This window comes from Stomoxys calcitrans, chromosome 5 (genome assembly GCF_963082655.1).
Source record: "Stomoxys calcitrans chromosome 5, idStoCalc2.1, whole genome shotgun sequence".
Lineage (NCBI taxonomy): Eukaryota > Metazoa > Arthropoda > Insecta > Diptera > Muscidae > Stomoxys > Stomoxys calcitrans.
The window spans coordinates 54,790,115-54,809,361 of record NC_081556.1 but is presented as its reverse complement, the minus strand read 5'-3'; the positions used below and the strand labels follow the sequence as shown (position 1 = coordinate 54,809,361).

At 41.1% G+C, this 19,247-nt stretch overlaps 2 long non-coding RNA genes across 2 annotated transcripts; both read right to left on the bottom strand.

The window, feature by feature from the left end:
• Positions 1 to 434: 434 nt before the first annotated feature.
• Positions 435 to 1,112, bottom strand: LOC106095061 (uncharacterized). The gene is made up of 2 exons (XR_001222684.2): positions 789 to 1,112; positions 435 to 715 (listed from the first exon to the last, which is right to left on the bottom strand). It is a non-coding gene; the product is annotated as an uncharacterized LOC106095061 (long non-coding RNA).
• A 9,404-nt stretch (positions 1,113 to 10,516) lies between these two features.
• On the bottom strand, positions 10,517 to 11,884 carry LOC131998032 (uncharacterized). The gene is made up of 3 exons (XR_009398495.1): positions 10,881 to 11,884; positions 10,759 to 10,811; positions 10,517 to 10,682 (listed from the first exon to the last, which is right to left on the bottom strand). It is a non-coding gene; the product is annotated as an uncharacterized LOC131998032 (long non-coding RNA).
• Between the last annotated feature and the right edge of the window lie 7,363 nt (positions 11,885 to 19,247).

The following is a 19,247-nucleotide window of genomic DNA, read 5'->3' as shown; positions in this document are numbered from 1 at the left end:
TACTCGCAAATACCTTTCATTTGAATCCCATATTGACATGGTCGGTAAATATGCCCGACTCATTGCTGTTTTGGGGATTGGGGTGGTCCCCTTACACTTGGTCCGACAGTTGGACATCAGATACGTTTTCAGTTGAGTCCCATATTGTCGTGATTGGTATAAATATATGTTTAGTAGGTTTAAGGGAGGGGCGGCCCCCAATTTTTAGGGTACTCTATGAGAACACACAAAATTTCGCTTAAATCGCACCACCCATCTCCGAGATCTGGATCTAGGGTAAGGGGGAGGGTCCTCCACCTCTTTAGATATCAAAAAATTTAATACCCTATTTTCACCACTGGATCATCATGCACCATCTGTGAAAATTTCAAGAAAATCGGTTCAGCCGTTTCTGAGTCTATAAGGAACACATGAAGAAACAAACAAACACAAAATGATTTTTATATATAAGAAGATTGTTATTATTTATTAATTGATTTTAAATTGGTTCACAAAAATGATAGGGGTTTCATAAGGACCCCCCCCAAAGCATTTGCTTATTTTATTTATGATTATCTTATAAATCTCAATAAATATTCGGTATAAAGTAGATTAAGAATAAGAATGTGATTTGTAGTACCATCTCTATCACATATGCATCCAATGTTGATCGTCATTTTAGTTTGTTGACAAAATTAAATCTTCCCAGATTACGAATGGGCACAAATATTCAAATCTAAAAAATCACATGGAATTTTTGTTTATCGAAGCTTTTGCCTTATTGCCAGACATTTTAATTATTACTTTACCTTAAATGTAACAAATTGTTATCAATTACTCCTCAGCTAATAACATTAAATGGTAGGTTGGCATTCAAAAATCCTTTAGAAGACGTGTTCACAATCGCCAAAGTAAATTTGGCTTCCAAATTCTACCTTTGCTCCAGACTCGCACAATATTGTAGGCACACTATTCTCAGCACAGCAGTTCGGATACTGAGTATTTTCTTATAATGAATATTCATTTTATGCAACTGCCAAGTACTCTTCGTTGCGTTGAACTGTCAATGTTTAAAGGGGGAGTTCTTCAGATTCTAATAATAGCTGCATGTGTTCCTGTTTTTTTTTTCGGAATACCATGTGGTCTTCAATTTTCAGCAGTTTCCATTCGAATGCAGAATATAGTATGTAACACAAGCCCAATATGTTGTGAGAATTCATGGTAAGAGTCAAGATTTTTTTTTTTTTTTCATTTTCCAAAATATTGCATTCAAAACAATATTTATTTTTAGAAAAGATTGTTTTTCACAAAATATGTAAACATATGTACACTGCCGATGACTTGAATAGAACATCATTAATCCATTCACTAATCGAAATTATTTTCTCAAACTTGTATTAGTGCTAGTAAAGTTAAATATCTATAATAACTGCGCACTCTAGAGGCTCAATAAGTCAAGACCCAAGATAGGTTTATATGGCAGCTATATCAGGTTATCATCCGATCAATCCCATGGCAGCCGGTTGTACGCACCGGATTGACCCGATGGAATCTTCATCGGCAAGGGCTGCCGCCTCAGTGTACGTGTTCGTCTTTTTTCGTCATGGGAGAGGCACATCCCGGAGTGCCTTCTCCGTATGCTTCTGGTCCGTGCCGGGATTGAAAAGAACCCCGGACCCTGGTTCTGTTCCGTTTGCCAGAACCGCCTTCATCATCGGCAGAGATGGTCCGTAAGACGATTTTTTAGGTTTCCGACTGTCAAAAAGTTGTAAAAGTCGAAAACGTCGTATACTTGTATAAAACGTAGAAAAAGTCGCAAACGTCATAAACCTTAATAACTCAGTGTAAAAGTTTGATTTTTAACAAATATTATTGTCACTTATTTGTTGTATATAGAAGAGTTTATATGTAAAAAAATTTCGCAATAAAAGAAATATTAAGTTTTTTTTTTAATTTTTGCATTTACATTTTTCACACAATAAATTGGAAATATACGCAAATTTCAAGTCAATTTATAAAGTAACGTTTAAGGATTTTTTTGTGAAGCAAACTATCAATAAATTATTAGTTTTCATCAATTATATTTAGAAATTGCAATTATTTTGTATCCTTTTGCAAAATTATTTGCTTCTCCCGTTTTAATTTGCTTTTTGAAAGCTGTTGTAAACGACATATGTTAAAAATGCATGACATCTGAGGAAGTGTCAAGTGAAATGGTACATGGAGTGTTAATTATGTTATTCAATAACAATACTTAAAAATAACATTACTTATTCAATAAAATACTTAACACGCCATCTTCCATTTCACTTGACATTACCTCACATTAGCATACTTAACACGCCATCTACCATTTCACTTGACACTACCTCAGATGTCATTCATTTTATAACATATGTCGTTGTCAACAGCTGTCAAAAAGCAAATTAAAGCGGGAGAAACAAATAATTTTGCAAAAGGATAAGAAATAATTAATAAATACAAATGTTGCAACCACCCAATAACTCGCAACAGCCAGAGGGATTTAGCGAGGGATTTTGCGTGTGCCACAATTCGTGAAGATCGGTTAACAAATGACCACATTATTGCAATATTGGTAAAAATCGTGTAAACCTACGGTAGCTTTTTCTAATTCTGAACCGATTTTTTCCTATTTCAATATTGTTCGTCTCCAGGAGGAAAAAATTACTTATGCCAAAATTTTTAGTTAATCAGATCAAAAATTCGACATATTTTCGTTCGAATTTTTTTTCTGTCAGAAACCTAGTTTTTTGGCTAGGTTTACGACGTTTTCGACGTATGTAATATACGTCGGAAATGTATGTCATATACGTCACTGTTTCTGACAGGCCATCTCTGATCATCGGTCAGTGTCGGTGAGGTGTAACCGGTGCTTGGAGTGGGTACATTTCCGTTCTTGCTCTGGCCTAACCTCGCTACGGGAGTATAGTCATACTGGCTATGTCGCTAGGTGCTGTGCGAACATAGCCAGCAGTGGGTCACAAGCGTCGCCGTCGTCGCCTTCGGCGTCCTCGTCGTCGGACTATGTGACCCCCCCGACCTCTCCCGTACGGCAATTTAGGCAACGACAGCACCCTAGCCCTACTATTGCCAGGCCAGTGTCGGGAAATGTATCGTTCTTGCAGTTAAACTGCAATGGACTGCGAGGCAAGATTGATGAGATTGTAGATTTCATGAGTCGGAAGAGCATATCGGTCGCAGCGATCCAGGAGACAAAGCTGACTAACACCTGCAGCTTGCACAGTTGTCACGGCTACAATGTGCTACGTAAGGATCGCTCAAGGAATGGAGGTGGGGGATTGGCCTTCGTTATACACCATTCCGTGCAGTATAGACCTATCTCGCCTGCGCTTGACGCTAGTGACCCATACATGGAATGTATGGGGGTAGCAGTCAGGTCTGGTACTGCCGAGATAGAGATATACAACGTGTATATACCGCCGGTTGGTAGCTGTGTCCCGATTAATGGCCAGGCCTACAACCCCGACATTAGTGGGTTGCTTTCTGGCCATAGTCGTCTGGTTCTGGGGGATTTTAATGCACATCACTCGTCATGGCATTCTCCCCTAGGTAACTACCAGCGTGGCATAGCTTTGGCAGAGCAGGTAGATAGCTCCACGTTTTGCACGGTGAATGAGGATGCCCCCACTAGGATTACCAGGAGGTGCAGCAGCTCGCCAGACATCTCAATCGCATCCCCTGATCTCCTGAGTGACGTATCCTGGCAAGCCGTCATCTCTTTGGCGTCAGACCACCTCCCCATAATCCTCACCATCGACCGACCACCCGACTTCATAACCTCTGAGCGCCGGACGTTCATCAATTACAAGAAGGCCAATTGGACTGGCTTCAGAGAGTATACCAATCGCCGCTTCAATGAACTGCCACCCCCCTCTTATGTGCTTGTGGCCGAGAGGAAATTCCGAGACATCATCAACGCAGCAGCCGCTCGCTTTATACCAGCCGGTCGAATACCGCAAGTGCGACCCAATTTCCCGGCGCAAGCAGTGGTACTCGCAGACGAGCGTGATGGGATTCGTGCTATGGACCCCGCTAACCCCAGAATCAGCGAGCTGAATCTGGAAATAAACAGGGTAGTCAACGAACATAAGCGGAATTTGTGGCTGGAACACTTGGAGCAATGTAACTTAGGCACCGGTGCAGGCAAATTGTGGGCCACTGTTAAATCTCTCTCGAACCCCGGTAGACGGGACGACAGGACCTCAGTCACTTTTGGCGAGTTAACCGTGACTGATCCGAAGAGATGCGCCAGGTTGTTCAACCGTCAATTTATTGTGCATCCCGAGAGAGTCAGGGCAAGGAGGAGAGCCATTCGCCGTATTCGTGGTCTCCGAGCCGATGAACAGCCATCACAATTTACCGTGGGCGAAGTTACGAATGTCATCCGTGCCGCCAAACCTTCCAAGGCGTTGGGCCCCGACGGAATCTCTACATTAATGCTGAAGAATCTGGATTTACCTGGAGTTGAGTACCTTACCACAGTCCTTAACCTGTTATTGAACACTCTTATAGTTCCCGATGTCTGGAAAAAGGGCAGAATGATCCCGCTACTGAAGCCTGGTAAGGACCCGAGTTTGGGGGAGTCGTACAGACCGATCTCCCTTCTCTCACCAGTGGCTAAGACGCTTGAGGCATTACTCCTCCCGAGCCTCGTAGGAGAATTTCCATTCGCCGAGCATCAACACGGATTTCGGAGACTGCACAGCACAACAACAGCTTTGCATGCCATCACCACACACATTTGCCGTGGCTTCAATCAACCCAAGCCATGTGATAGGACGGTCCTCGTGGCACTGGACCTATCGAAGGCATTCGACACGGTCAGCCATGCCAAATTATTTGAGGACATCGCCAACACGTCCCTCCAGCCAGGCCTGAAACGTTGGGTCGCGAATTATCTGTGTGGCCGCCAGTCATTTGTGGAATTTAGGGATAAGAAGTCAAAACACCGTAGAGTGAAACAGGGAGTTCCCCAAGGTGGGGTGATATCTCCGGCTCTGTTTAACCTCTACCTATCCTCCAGACGGCATAGAGATCGTATCATATGCGGACAATTGTACGATCATGGCATCAGGCCCCCCACCCATCGATGACATCTGCGATAGGTTGAACGTCTACCTCAACGAGCTTGCCTCATATTTCGCTGCAAGAAATCTGAAGATATCCGCCACCAAATCTTCAGCCACACTGTTCACTACAAATACGAGTGAGGTGAATTTTGAGCTGACTGTGATGGTCGATGGAGAAATGATTCCGACCATCAAGTGTCCCAAAATACTTGGCGTCACATTTGACAGCTCCTACACTTTCTCCCCACATGCCACAGCAATCTGCAATAAAGTCAAAAGTAGAAACAAGGTCCTCAAGTCACTCGCTGGCAGCACTTGGGTAGCAGACAAAGAAACCTTGTTGACCACGTACAGAGCAATTGGCCGGTCTGTGGTAAGTTATGCAGCGCCAGTGTGGTCACGTCAACTTTGTGACACGCAGTGGAATAATATTCAGATCTGTCAGAATGCCGCCCTCCGAACTGCGACGGGCTGTCTCCTTAGTTCTCATGTGGACCACCTCCATCAGGAGACAAAGATCCTACCAGTGCGAAGACATAACTACATGCTGTCTAAGCAATACCTTCTGGGCTGTTATCGCAGAAATCATCCAAATCATCATCTTGTGGATAGATACCCACCGCCCAGAAGCCTTAAGGTTGATCTACACGATCTAGAGCGTGAGGTCCAGCGCTACAAGAGAGAACCTCTAGATCAAGCGGCATATCAAGCGGGTCTGAACAACATTCATGCAGACACGGTAGCAGACGCGTTAATTGGCTACCGGGTGAATGTAGTCCTTGGAGAACGACCGCCAACCATCGCACCCGAAGAAATCGACCTCCCCCGGCAAACCAGAGTGGTTCTGGCTCAATTACGTTCCGGCAGATGCAGCCGCCTCAATTCCCACAGAGCTAGGATTGATGCCGACGTGCAAGATGTATGTCCCGATTGTAACCAGGGACCGCACGATACACGTCGCCTGTTTAACTGCCCGGCCAGACCCACTCGACTCAGACCCAGATCCCTGTGGACGCACCCCATCTTAGTCGCGGAGTTCCTGGGTCTTGACACTCAACAGAATCAAGCAGACGAAAGATAGTACACAATAAACTGCTACAACAACAACATCATCCGATTTGAACCATACTTGGCACAGTTGTTGGATATCATAACAAAACACGTCGTGCAAAATTTCCAAATTTTCCAATCGGATAAGAATTGTGCCCTCTAGAGGCTCAAGAAGTGAAGACCCATGATCGGTTTATGTGGCAGCTATATAAAAACATGGACCGATATGGCCTATTTACAATCCCAACCGACCTACACTAATAAGAAGTATTTGTGCAAAATTTCAAGCGGCTAGCTTAATCCTTCGAAAGTTAGCGTGCTTTCGACAGACAGATGAACGGACGGACGGACATGGCTAGATCGACATAAAATGTCACGACGATCAAGAATATATATACTTTATGGGGTCTCAGACGAATATTTCGAGGAGTTACTAACAGAATAATGAAATTAGTATACCCTCATCCTATGGTGGAGGGTATACAAAATTGCTATGATATTGGAGCTATATCAACTTATTGTCCGTACCATAATTGAACTGAATGTTGAAGTCCATAGTGAAAGTCGTTGTGTAAAATTGCAGCCAATTCGAATAAAAATTGCTGCCTTTAGGGGCTCAAGAAGTAAATTAGGGAGATCGGTTTATATGGGAGCTTTACCAGGCTATAGATCGATTCAGACCATAATTGACACGTATGTTGAAGGTCATTAGAGACGTCTTTGTACAAAATTTCACCAAAATCGAATAATAATTGCGATCTCTAGAGGCTCAAGAAGTCAATATCCCAGATTGATTTATATGGCAGCTATATCAGGTTATGGAGCAATTAAAACTATATTTGTCACACATGTTAGAGGTCATAATGAAACACTTCTTGCAAAATTTAAATCAAATCGGATAAGAATTGCTCTCTCTAGTAGCTCAAAAAGTCAAGATTAAGAATCGGTTTATATGGCAGCTATATCAGGTTATGGACCGATTTGAACCATATTATTTGAACTCATAACAAAACACCTAATGCAAAATTTCAGCCAAATCGGATAGGAATTACCCCCTCTAGAGACTCAAAAATCAAGACCCAAGATCGGTTTATATGACAGCTATATCAGGTTATGGACCGATTTAAACCAGACTTAGCACAGATATTGAAACTCATAACAAAACATCTCATGCAAAATTTCACCCAAATAGGGTCAGAATTACCCCTCTAGTGACTCAAGAAGTCAAGATTCAAGATCGGTTTATTTGGCAGCTATATCAAAACATGGACCGATATAACCCATTTACAAAGCATAGACCGATATAGCCCGACCTACACTAATAAGAAGTATTCATGCAAAATTTCAAGCGGCTAGCTTTACTCCTTCGAAAGTTAGCGTGCTTTCGACAGACAGACGGACGGACATGGCTAGATTGACTTAAAATGTCATGACGATCCAAAATATATATACTTTATGGGGCTCAGACGTATATTTTGAGGTGTTACAGACAGAATGACGATATAAGTATACCCATGGTGGAGGGTATAAAAAGAAGCCCACAATTAGCAAACGGGTCGAGGTATCTCCTTGAGAGTTTAAGAAGGACCAAAATTATGCCTTAACAAATTTGGACAATCAATTGACTGTATAGCTAAAAAAATACAGTCCGAGGCATTAAAATTATTGCTAAAATTAAAAAAAAAAAGTAAAAAGGCGTTAAGTTCCGCCGGGCCGAATACCACCACCTTTGGATACCACCACCTCGGGTATATATAAACCACCTTTCCACAGCAGTTATATCGAAATATGTTCAGATTTGGACCAAATAATATATCCACAAATAAACCGATCTGAACCATATACGGATGTTGAAAAGCCTAATATAAGTCACTGATTCAAATTTCAGTGAGATCGGATTATAAATGCGCCTTTTATGGGGCCAAGACTTTAAATCGAGATATCGGTCTACATGGCATCTATATCCAAATATCTTAATCTGGACCGATTTGGGCCAAGTTGCAGAAAAATGTCGAAAGGCCTGACACAACTCACTGTCCTAACCTCCGGACCCTCCCCCTTACCCTAATTTTTAGAAACGCCAGATCTCGGAGATGGGTGGTGCGATTTAAGCGATTTAAAATATAGTACCCTAAAAATAAAAATTTGATATCCAAATTTCGGATGGGGTACATAGGGGGGCTGCCCCACCCTAAAACCTACCAAACATATATTTAGAACAATCGCGACAATATGGGACTCAAATGAAAGGAATTTACGATAAGAAAACGTATCTGATATCCAATTGTCTGACCATTAGGGGGACCACCCCAAGCCACAAAACACCCCTAAATCGGACATATTTACCGACCATGGCAATATGGGACTCAAATGAAAGGTATTTGCGAGTAGAATAGGAATCTGATATCCAAATGTGGGACCATGTTTCTGGGGGTCCACCCCTTTCCCAAAACACCCCCCAAACATTGCTTATTTACTGACCATGGGAATATGGGGCTTAAATAAAAGGTATTTGTATGTAGAATACGAATCTGATATCCAAATATGGGACCAAGTCACCAAAACCATCCCCCAAAGGGTACAAATTTACGACCATAGCAATATGGGGCTCAAATGAAAGGTCGTTGGGAGTAAAGCACGAATTTAATATTCGGGAAAAGTGTCTATGGGGCCCCGCCACCCCCACAACACCACCCAAATAGTAAGTATTTTTTGACTTTTGCAATATGAGGCTCAAATAAGAAGGTTTTTAAAGTGGAACACGAATCCGATATATATTTTCAAGGCCAACTCACTGAGTGGCCCCCATACCCCAAAACACCCCCAAGCCGGTCATGTTTACCGACTATGGAAATATGGGGCTCAAATTAAAGGTATGTAGGAGTAGATCACGTATCTGATATCATCATTAGGGGCCAACTGTATAGTGGACGCCTCACCAAAATAACAACCCCCACATAGGACGTATTTGCTCACCAAGACAATTTGGGTCTTAAAGAGAGTGAAACTAAATATTTTTAGTTTTTTGGGCCAATACCCCAAACCGAACATATTTGCTGACTTTTGCAATAAGGAGTTTAAATGAGATTAGAAAACGAATTTGATATCCAATTTTGATGGCAATGGCTATATGGAGTTCAAATAAATGATATATAGATATATGAGAATAGAGCACGTTGCTGATATTTTTTCCGGGCTTACTGTTTGGGGGACCACCCCAATCCCCAAAACACTCCTAAATCGGGCATATTTACCGACCATGTCAATGTGGAGCTTAAATGAAAGGTATTGGGGTGTAAAGCAAGAATTTATACCCATTTTTTGGGGGGTCTACCCCTTTCCCAAAATACCCCACAAACAACAATTTTTTAGTGACCATCGCAATATGGGGCTCAAATAAAGGTATTTGGGAGTAGAATACGAATTTGATATCCAAATGTAGGACCATGTATTTAGGGCATCACCCCTTCCCCAAAACACCCCCAAATGGAAAAAATTTTTCGATCACGCCAATATGTGACTCAAATGAAAGGTATTTGAGATTAGAAAAGGAATTTGATAACCTATTTTGGGGCCATGTGTTTGGGGGACGCCTCATCCTGTAAACTCCTTTTAAGCCAATGGCAATATGGGGCTTAAATAAATGGTATTTGAGAGAAGAGCACGATGCTGATATTTTTTAGGGCCAAGTATCTGGGAGACCATCTCTCCCCCGAAAACACCACTAAATCAGACATCATGAGAATATCGGGCTGAAATGAAGTATTTATATCCAAACTTAAATTCGTAGACAAATAAAGATCATATGGGATTCAGATAAAGGCACTTATATTATTAAACTGTTAGTCAAGTTTGCATTGTAATTCACTGAAAGATCTTTAATTGTCGAAAATAAATATTCCAAGGAAACTTTTGTTCCATATAAAGTAAAAGAAGGCGCAGCGGAGCGGGTCCGGGTCAGCTAGTGTAGAATAAAATTATGCCCTTCAACTAAATTTATTTTGTATAAATTGTTAGCAGAATCCAGTGCGCTAAGTTCGGCGCGTCCGAACTTAGCGCGCTTTTACTTTTTAGTATTTTTGTGGAGCCTCGCAAAACGTATACAACAACAAAAAAGAGCAAATGGCTCGCACGCCAAAGACGAGTCTTAAGGAATTGGCTAATTACAAACATGCCAAGTAGGGCCACGCACATCACACCCACACAACACCCTCTCCTAAATAGTGATACTCTTTCTCTCGTACCACTTGTTTCTCTTACTCTCACCACTATACACCCACCTATAGCTTTGCATTCAGCCCATAACGAATGCTTCTTCTTCTTTTATTGAATACAAATTCATCATTTTCATGGCTTTTCTTTTCGAAAATCTACGCTTTAAATATATTCGCAACTTCTTTGGACAAATATTGATTGATGCCAATTTCATTAAATTCCACTCAACCGTTTGACTTTAATTTGTACCGCAAAATCGCCTTTATAAAATCCTTGGCCGTTTAATGATATTTTTTAACCAAAGTTTAAATTTACCACATGAAATATCTAAAATTAAAAACAAAAACAAAAAAAAATTTTGAAGTAACTATAACATAATAAAACTTATTTCAATAGAATTTACCTTAAATGACGATTTCAGCTATTAGCTGTATTCGATTCGATTTCTCACATTATCTGTAAATTTAACGAGAAAACCGGTTAGGAAAAGCAAAAGTCGAGAGGCGCCGACTGTATAATACCTACCTAATACACCTACCCTACAAGTACAAAGTGGGAGCAATATCAAATTGTGAACCAATTTTGATGGTCCTCGTCGGATGTTTTCGGATGAGTTATTAAACAATTCCTACCAAATTTCAAGCAAATATGTTCAAACTGTAATAACTACGTTTGAAAAATTACAACATTATTGCAAATTACCAAAAATTTTATGAACATATACAGGGTGATTTTTTAGCTATTATTATTCTGATATAATCAGCCCACGCACGTTTTGTGTTTTTTTTTTCACTGCCAAACATCTTCAGTTTGGTCCATAATTTATCCATGAATCGTCTTACAAACGAACAACGCTTGCAAATCATCGAATTTTATTATCAAAATGCGTGCTCTGTTAAGAAAGTACATCGCGCGCTTCTCATTTTTGGCTCAATGGGTACGTTAATAAGCAGAATTGTCGATTTTGGAGCGAAGATTAGCCAGAAGCGTTGCAATGCATCCAGAAAAAGTCACAGTTTGGTGGGGTTTATGGGCTGGTGGAATCATTGGACCATACTTCTGTGAATGGTGATCGCTACTGTGATATGATGTCCAACTTTTTTTGCTCAAAATGCAAGAGCTTGACTTGCATGACATGTAGTTTCAGCAAGACGGTGTCACATACAGCACAACACGCGTAACAATGGATTTATTTAGAGGCGAGTTCGGGACCAGCCAATTGGCCGTCTATATCGTGGACTAAGCCGTTGGACCATTTGAGGCGCAGTCAGGTTTACATTTGCATGAAGTAATATTCAAACATTAAATTATATGGACAGCACTATCGAAATATTTCATGCATTTTTTTGAATTTTATGTGTTTTTTTTTAACTTTCTGAACCGATTTCTTCCAATTTCAATAGGCTTTGACTTTAGGAAAGGTGGACAGACAGTTGGACATATCGGAATCGCATCATAAAGTGATTCTGAATCGGTTGGGATGCCTGTTAACGGGTCTCTCTCTCTCTTCCTTGTACGACACTAGTGGTGTAGGGTATTCTAAAATTAAAAATTTGCACGCGTTATTTGAATAACATAAAACAAAACAATACCCAAATATATAATTATTTTTGAAAAACTCTTGTTCGTGTTAGGAAGGAGATAGTCTAATGAAATTCCATTGGCGTAAAGTGGACGAATGAAGGTTAGGTTAGGTTTAAGTGGCAGTCTGCCATCAAACTCACTTAGACGTTTTCGTCCATTGTGATACCACAGGAGCAGATGAAGGAAGATGCCTTCTAGTACCCACCGTTGAACCATCCAGATCGCTTTAAAAACCCCAATGACTTGCCAATGTTCACATTCGCTACATCAGACAGGTTTTCAAAGAAATGAGAACCTAAAGTGGAACTCCTTCTAACTGCTAGTGTGACACACACACACACAAAAGGTGTTCTATAGTCTCATCTTCCTCGATGTCCCTACAGCTTCTGCAAAAGTTGTTGCTGGCAACCTGCAGTCTGTCAGCACGTTTTTCGATTAGACAATGACCTGTCATGACGGATACAATGATTTAGACGTTTGTTCTAGCCAATGACAGCAAAGCAGTAGACCTCTTCAAGTCTAGATTGGCCCACATAGTTTTGAAATACTCAAACCCCCCTTTTTGTGACCATCTATCATTCGTTGGCCTTCGGGCCTGGTCCAGAAAACTTAGCTTACATGTCGCTAGAGGTATGCCCACAGATTCCAGTGTCCCCGGAGTGTGTATGGTAGTTCCTAGTCTCGCAGCTCGTCTGCTTTAGAATTCCCTGGGATTTCTCTGTGGCTTGGCACCCAGAACAGGTGAAATTTGAACAGTTCAGCCATCTCATTGAGAGGTCTGCGACGGTCGAGGGCGGTTTTTGTGTTCAGAAATACGTTCTCCAGGTATTTAATAGCTGCCTGGCTATCTGAGAAGATATTTATGTCAATCGTCGTAATGACATTATATCTTAGCCATTGCAAGGATCTCTGCTTGATACACACTGCAGTGGTCGGGTAACCTCTTTGAAATGACCAGTTCTAGATCTTTGGAGTACACGCCAAAGACCACCTGGACGAATGAAACAAGTTTAAAAAATTTTCCCCGGCCATCACCGCAAAATCGTCTGCCTATTCATTCCCCCTTACTCCGTTATGGCCCGGCACCCAAACAATGCGGATTTTGCCATCCTCAAAGAAGGCGTTTGTCTCCTCCTTACACTACAAGACTGATCGTGACCTTACCGTCCTGGTTGTTATTGCCCTTATGGCAATTTTACTGTCGGTAAAGATGTTCACACTCGACGTCCTCGCGTTAGCACCACATCACCTCATGCAGTCCGTGATCGCCCGGATCTCCGCCTGCAGGACCGTATTATGGTCAGGCAGTCTAAAACAGATCTCAGTCCCTGGGTTCTCAATGTAAACCCCCAGGCCCACTCTGTCCTCTAGCTTTTATCCATCCGTGTAACATGATCTTCCAGATGGATATACTAGGGTTCCTTCAATCCAAGACTGTGCCGTTGGCAGCAGTGCCTCGAACTCAACTTCAAGTATCCGATCATCTCAGGTATCCGATCGGAAACCTATTCCCTTCCTTCCAGGTTTCCTATCGTTGCATCGATTATACCTCAATGGTATGAGCTGCTCCCATCCTCAATCCATTCTCCCATCGCCTTAAGTCTCATAGCCGCAGTGGATACCTCACACTTAATCTGTATGTCGATGGGTAGGATACCTAGAATAGTCTCCAGTGCCCTAGTGGGCGTGGTCCTCATCGCTCCGCCTATGCCAAGACAACATGTTCTCTGAACCTGTTGTATGGTCCTTATATTGCACTTTTTCTCCATAGCAGTCCCCCAAACTAGTGAGGTGTACGTAAGGATTGGTTTAATCACGCTCCTGTAGCGTTAGCTTTGCTCAATGTTAAGTTCATAAAATATTAAAACATTTTTTTTGTAATGAAAGCATATTGACTTAGGAAATAAAAAGAGTTTTTAATATAAAATTTAAAAACAAAAAATTAAAAAATTAAATGCTCAAGGTCGGATACGGAGTCGGAGTATAGCAATCTGCCTGGGTTCGTAGTCGGTGTCGAGTCAAAATTGCTCGACTTCGCAACCCTGGTTACAACCTTATTGTTATTAGAGAAAACCTTCTCCCTATGTTCTGAAAATATTTACGACTTTTTAATATTCGTTTTGGCCCATGATGAGTTATATTTTCAAATTGGATCATTTCTTGACAATGACCTCTTAGCTCCTTTACCGACTGTTAACGAGAGAAGATATTTCCTTGGTTCCATATCTCTAAAAAGTTGATCTGTGCGATAAGTTCTTTACTGATTTTATGTAAGAGTATCTTGTATGACGAATGTCTAGTTTGCTATCATTTTTTACGTATTTTGCGTTTCAATAGAATCTTTTCTTTATACTTTTGCCTTCAAAGCTAGGCTTCTTAGTAATTTGATAAAAAGTGAGAAAAGAAGGAATAAATGTAACTGACTACCCTAAACTTTACCCTAATCCAATGAGGAACTATCTTTACCTAAGTTTTATACGTATGCCGACCAGTCCACAAAATACAAGAACAACTTTATTTGTTTCATAATGTGTACTACATACACTTTTAAAGTGCAATAATATACTGCATATTTTGTATGCTTTTTTATCTGTCTCGTCGTCATCAGTAGTTGGCCTTTGATCAATATGTTTTTACGTCCTTTTCTTAAATTAGCCATAAAACTATTAAAATGTCTTGAAGCTACAAAAAAAACGTCCTCGATAAACTTTAGAAAAATTAAGCAGGGACAATAAATGGTTTTCCTTGTGGTTTGATAATCCTACAAACAACTTGCAAAAAAAAAAAAACAACTTAAACCGAAAAACTTTGAAGTTTTTGGACGAAGGATATGAACAAAATGTTATGCCGTCGCACAATTTACGATAATTTCAAAGATTTGTGTTCAAAAAATACCGCAAAGCTGTTGTTAACCACCCCATCAAAATTGCTGTCCACCACCGACAAATACCCATCAACTTCTTTCAAGTTTTTGTTATTATGCCGCAATCGCATTTTCATTGGCTTACACAATAATGATAACAATAACTGACAACTTGAAATGGATATGAGGCATTCAGAGATATATGGCATACACTCTAAATAAAGGCATTGAAAATCAACGTTATGTAAATATTTATAAATAAACAAAAGTCAAACAAGTATAAAGACATAAAGTTCGGCCGGGACGAACTTTGGATACCCACGGACATTGAGTGGTTTTATAAATATAAGTCACTGTTGAACATTGGATTTCAAATTTCAACAAAATCGGGAAATAAATAAAGCTTTTATGAGCTGCAGACCCATAACCGGCATATCGGTCTATATGACAGCTATATCTAAATATAGTCCGATATGAACTACACACTGTCGGGAGGCTTAAAATAAGCAACTGTTTCAAATTTCGGCGAAATTGGGCAATAATTAAAGCTTTTATGGGCTTCTGACCCTTTATCGGCAGATCGGTCTATATTGCAGCTTTATCTAAATACAGTCCGATCTGAAATACACTTAGGTGAGATGTCGGGAGGCTTAAAATAACCAACTGTTTCAAATTTCAACGAAATTGGGCAATAATTAAAGCTTTTATGGGCTTCAGACCCTGTATTGCCAGATCGGTCTATATGGCAGCTATATCTAAATACAGTCCGATCTGAACCATATTTAGGTTCGAAGTTGGCAGCTATATCAAAATATAGTCTAATCCAAACCATATTTGAGGCGGATGTCGGGAGACCTTAAACTACCCACTGTTTCAAATTTCAGCGAAATCTGGTAATAAATAGGGCTTGTATGGGCTTCAGACCCTTTATCGGCCGATCGCTATGTCTATATCTAAGTATAGTTGGATCTAAACCATATTTGAGTCAGACGTTGGTAGGCCTAAAGCTACTCATTTAAACGAAATCGGATAAAAAATAAAGCTTTTATGGGCTTCAGACCCTTTATCGGCTGATCGGTCTATATGGCAGCTATATCAGAATATAGTCCAATCCAAACCGTTTTTGGGGTGGATGTTGGGAGACCTAAAACTACCCACTGTTTCAAATTTCTGCGAAATCGGGTAATAAATAGGGCTTTTATGCGCATTAGACCCTTTATCGGGAAATCGGTCTATATGGCAGCTATATCTAACTATAGTCCGATCTGAACCATATTTAGGTTCGAAATTAAGAGGCCTGAAACTACTCACTGTTTCAAATTTCAGCGAAATCGGTTAAAAAATTAAGCTTTTATGGGCATTAGACCCTTTATCGGGAAATCGGTCTATATAGCAGTTATATCCAAATATGGTCCGATTTGGCCCGTTCAAGAGCCTAACCAGCGTGCATCGAAAAGACGTATCTGTGCCAAATTTCAGCTCAATATCTCAATTTTTGAAGGCTTTAGAGTGATTACAACAGACGGACGGACAGACGCACGGACATCGTTTAATCGTCTTCGAATTTTATGACGATCCGAAATAAATATATATAAACTTTGAAGAATCTTCCGAGCCTTGCAACGATGTGTTGCAAACGGAATGACTAAATGAATATACCGCCTATTCTACGGTGGTGGGTATAATAACGACGATTGACATAAATGTCTTCTCAGACAGCCAGATAAATGAGGAACATATTTCTGAATTCAAAACCGCCCTCTATTGGTAACGAGGTGGCTGAAATATTCAAAATTCACCTGTTCTGGATGCCGGGCCACAGGGACATCCCAGGGAATAGAAGAGCAGATGTGCTTGCGAGACTAGGAACTACCTTACCTACCGACATTCCAGGGGAACTGGAATCTGTGAGTATGTCTTTAGCTAAGTCTTCAGGATCAGGCCCGAAGGGCAACGAATGACAGATGGTCACAAATTGCAGGTTGTTCACACCACAATTATGTGGCCCAATCTAGACTTCAAGAGGTATATCGATTTGCTGCCTCTGTGTACAACACTGATCAATGTCTGATTGAAAATATGCTGATAGACTGAATGTTGCAAGTAAAGATTTTTCGCAAAAGCTGTGAGGACGTCAAGGAAGAGAAGACTTTACAACACTTGATGTGTATGTGTCCCGCACTGGCAGGCAAAAGTAGATACTCTTTAGGTTTGCATTTCTTTAAAACTTTTTTGTATTAGCGGATGTGAACATTCGCAAGTTGTTAAGTTTTTTAGAGAGATGCCGCCTTCAAACCTTAAGTCGCAGGTTGAAGCTGCTTCTGTAGGGAAGAAAAGCCTCATTGTAGGAAGTGATGCTAATGCACATCCCCAGATATGGGGAAGTTCGCATGTCAACGAAAGGGGTAAGCTGCTTATCGAATATATTATTAGTTGCAATGTGGCGATTTGTAATGAAGGCGATAAACCGACCTTTATTACCAGGAACAGGCAGGAGGTACTAGATATTACCTTTGTATCGGAAGATATAAGTGGAAGAATATGCGACTGGGAAGTGTTGGATGACAACAGCTTCTCTGATCAACGTTATATTAGTTTCAGCATTGGAGAAAATACTGCAGAAGTGGTCTCTCGGCTAAACAGAAGAAAGGCGGATTGGGATAAATTTCGGCACAAATTCTGCACGTCTATCCCTCCTAGACTAGAAAAGAATGTGGGAAGTACGGAGGACATAGACATAGTGGTGAAGCGGATCACGAAGGCCCTGAATGACTTGCTTGCTTGTGAAAGATTTTCGTCCTATTAGTCTGTCATCCTTTATGCTGAAGACTCTTGATAGGTTGATCGAAACATATCTTAGGGCAAATATCCCTGGAGATCGCCTGTCGCGGCAGCAGCATGCATATAGTAAATGCAAATCCACTGAAACAGCCCTTTACGACCTAGTCGAATACATAGAGGGTTCTCTCGCTGTCAAGGAATATACAATGGTAGTATTTCTGGACATTGAAGGTGCTTTCAATAATGTAAAACCGATGTCAATCAAGAAGGAGTTTGAGTTTCTAGGCATCAACTCTACCGTAAGAAAGTTTATTAATTACTTCCTTACTAAAAGATGCATTACGGCAGGCTTGCGATCCGTGGATCTATATAGATGGGTTAGCAGAGGTACACCTCAAGGAGGTGTACTGTCTCCTCTACTTTGGAATATAGCCATTAACAATATATGTCTCTGGAAGAAAAAGGCGAAATATTGGTCGCGTATGCTGACGACGTGGCAATTGCGGTTAGGGAAAAGAGCACTCTAAGACATATACTTCAGGAAGCTCTACGTGCAGCAGCAAAGTGGTCTACCGAAATTAGTCTGGGTATAAATCCACGCAAGACAGAAGTAGTTCTTTTCAGCAAGAGATACAAGTTGCCTACAGTGGAACCTATTTCCTTGGGTAGAGAGAATGTTCCATTTACAGAAAGCGCAAAATACCTGGGTGTTTTGCTAGACAGGAAATTTAACTTTAAATGCAACATTTTGGACAGGGCAAGAAAGGGCACTCTTGCCCTATACACCTGCAAGAGAGCCATTGGCGAAAGTTGGGGATTAAGACCGCGTGTCATGCATTGGGTATATACTGCAGTTGTCAGATCTATTATGCAATATGGTGTTGTGGTATGGTGGACGGCGCTTCAAAAATTCACCTACTGCTCAATACTTAACCGGATCCAAAGGATGGCTTGTTTGTGCATCACAGCCGCACTGAGGACGACACTATGTGATGCACTGAATTTAATGCTACATCTTATGCCTCTGGACATTATGGCTACCCAAATTGAAGCAACCACTGCGTGAGGTTAAGGAGGCTTTGGGGTTGTACTCCAAAGATCTAGAACTGCTCATATCGAAGAGGTTACCCGACCACTGCAGGGTGTATCAAGAGGAGATCCTTGCAATTAAGGAAGTGGTGGAATGGCTAAGATATAACGTCATCACGGCGATTGGCATAAATATCTTCTCAGACAGCAAGGCAGCCATTAAATCCCTGGAGAACGTATTTCTGAACACAAAAGCCGCCCTAGACTGTCTCAGATTTCTCAACGAGATGGCTGGATAGTTCAAAATTTACCTGGTGCCGGGCCACAGAGATATCCCAGCGAATTCTAAAGCAGACGAGCTTGTGAGACCAGGAAATACGTTACACATTCCAGGGATACTGGAATCTGTGGGTATGCCTCTAGCGACATGTAACCTAAGTTGTCAGGACAAGGCCCGAAGGGCAACGAATGATAGATGGTCACAAAGAGGGGGTTGTGAGTATTCCAAAACTATGTGGCCTCATCTAGATTTGTAGAGGTCTACTGCTTTGCTGTCATTGACTAGAATAGATGTCTCAATCAATGTATCCGTCATGACAGGTCAATGTCTAATCGGAAAACATGCTGACAGCAAC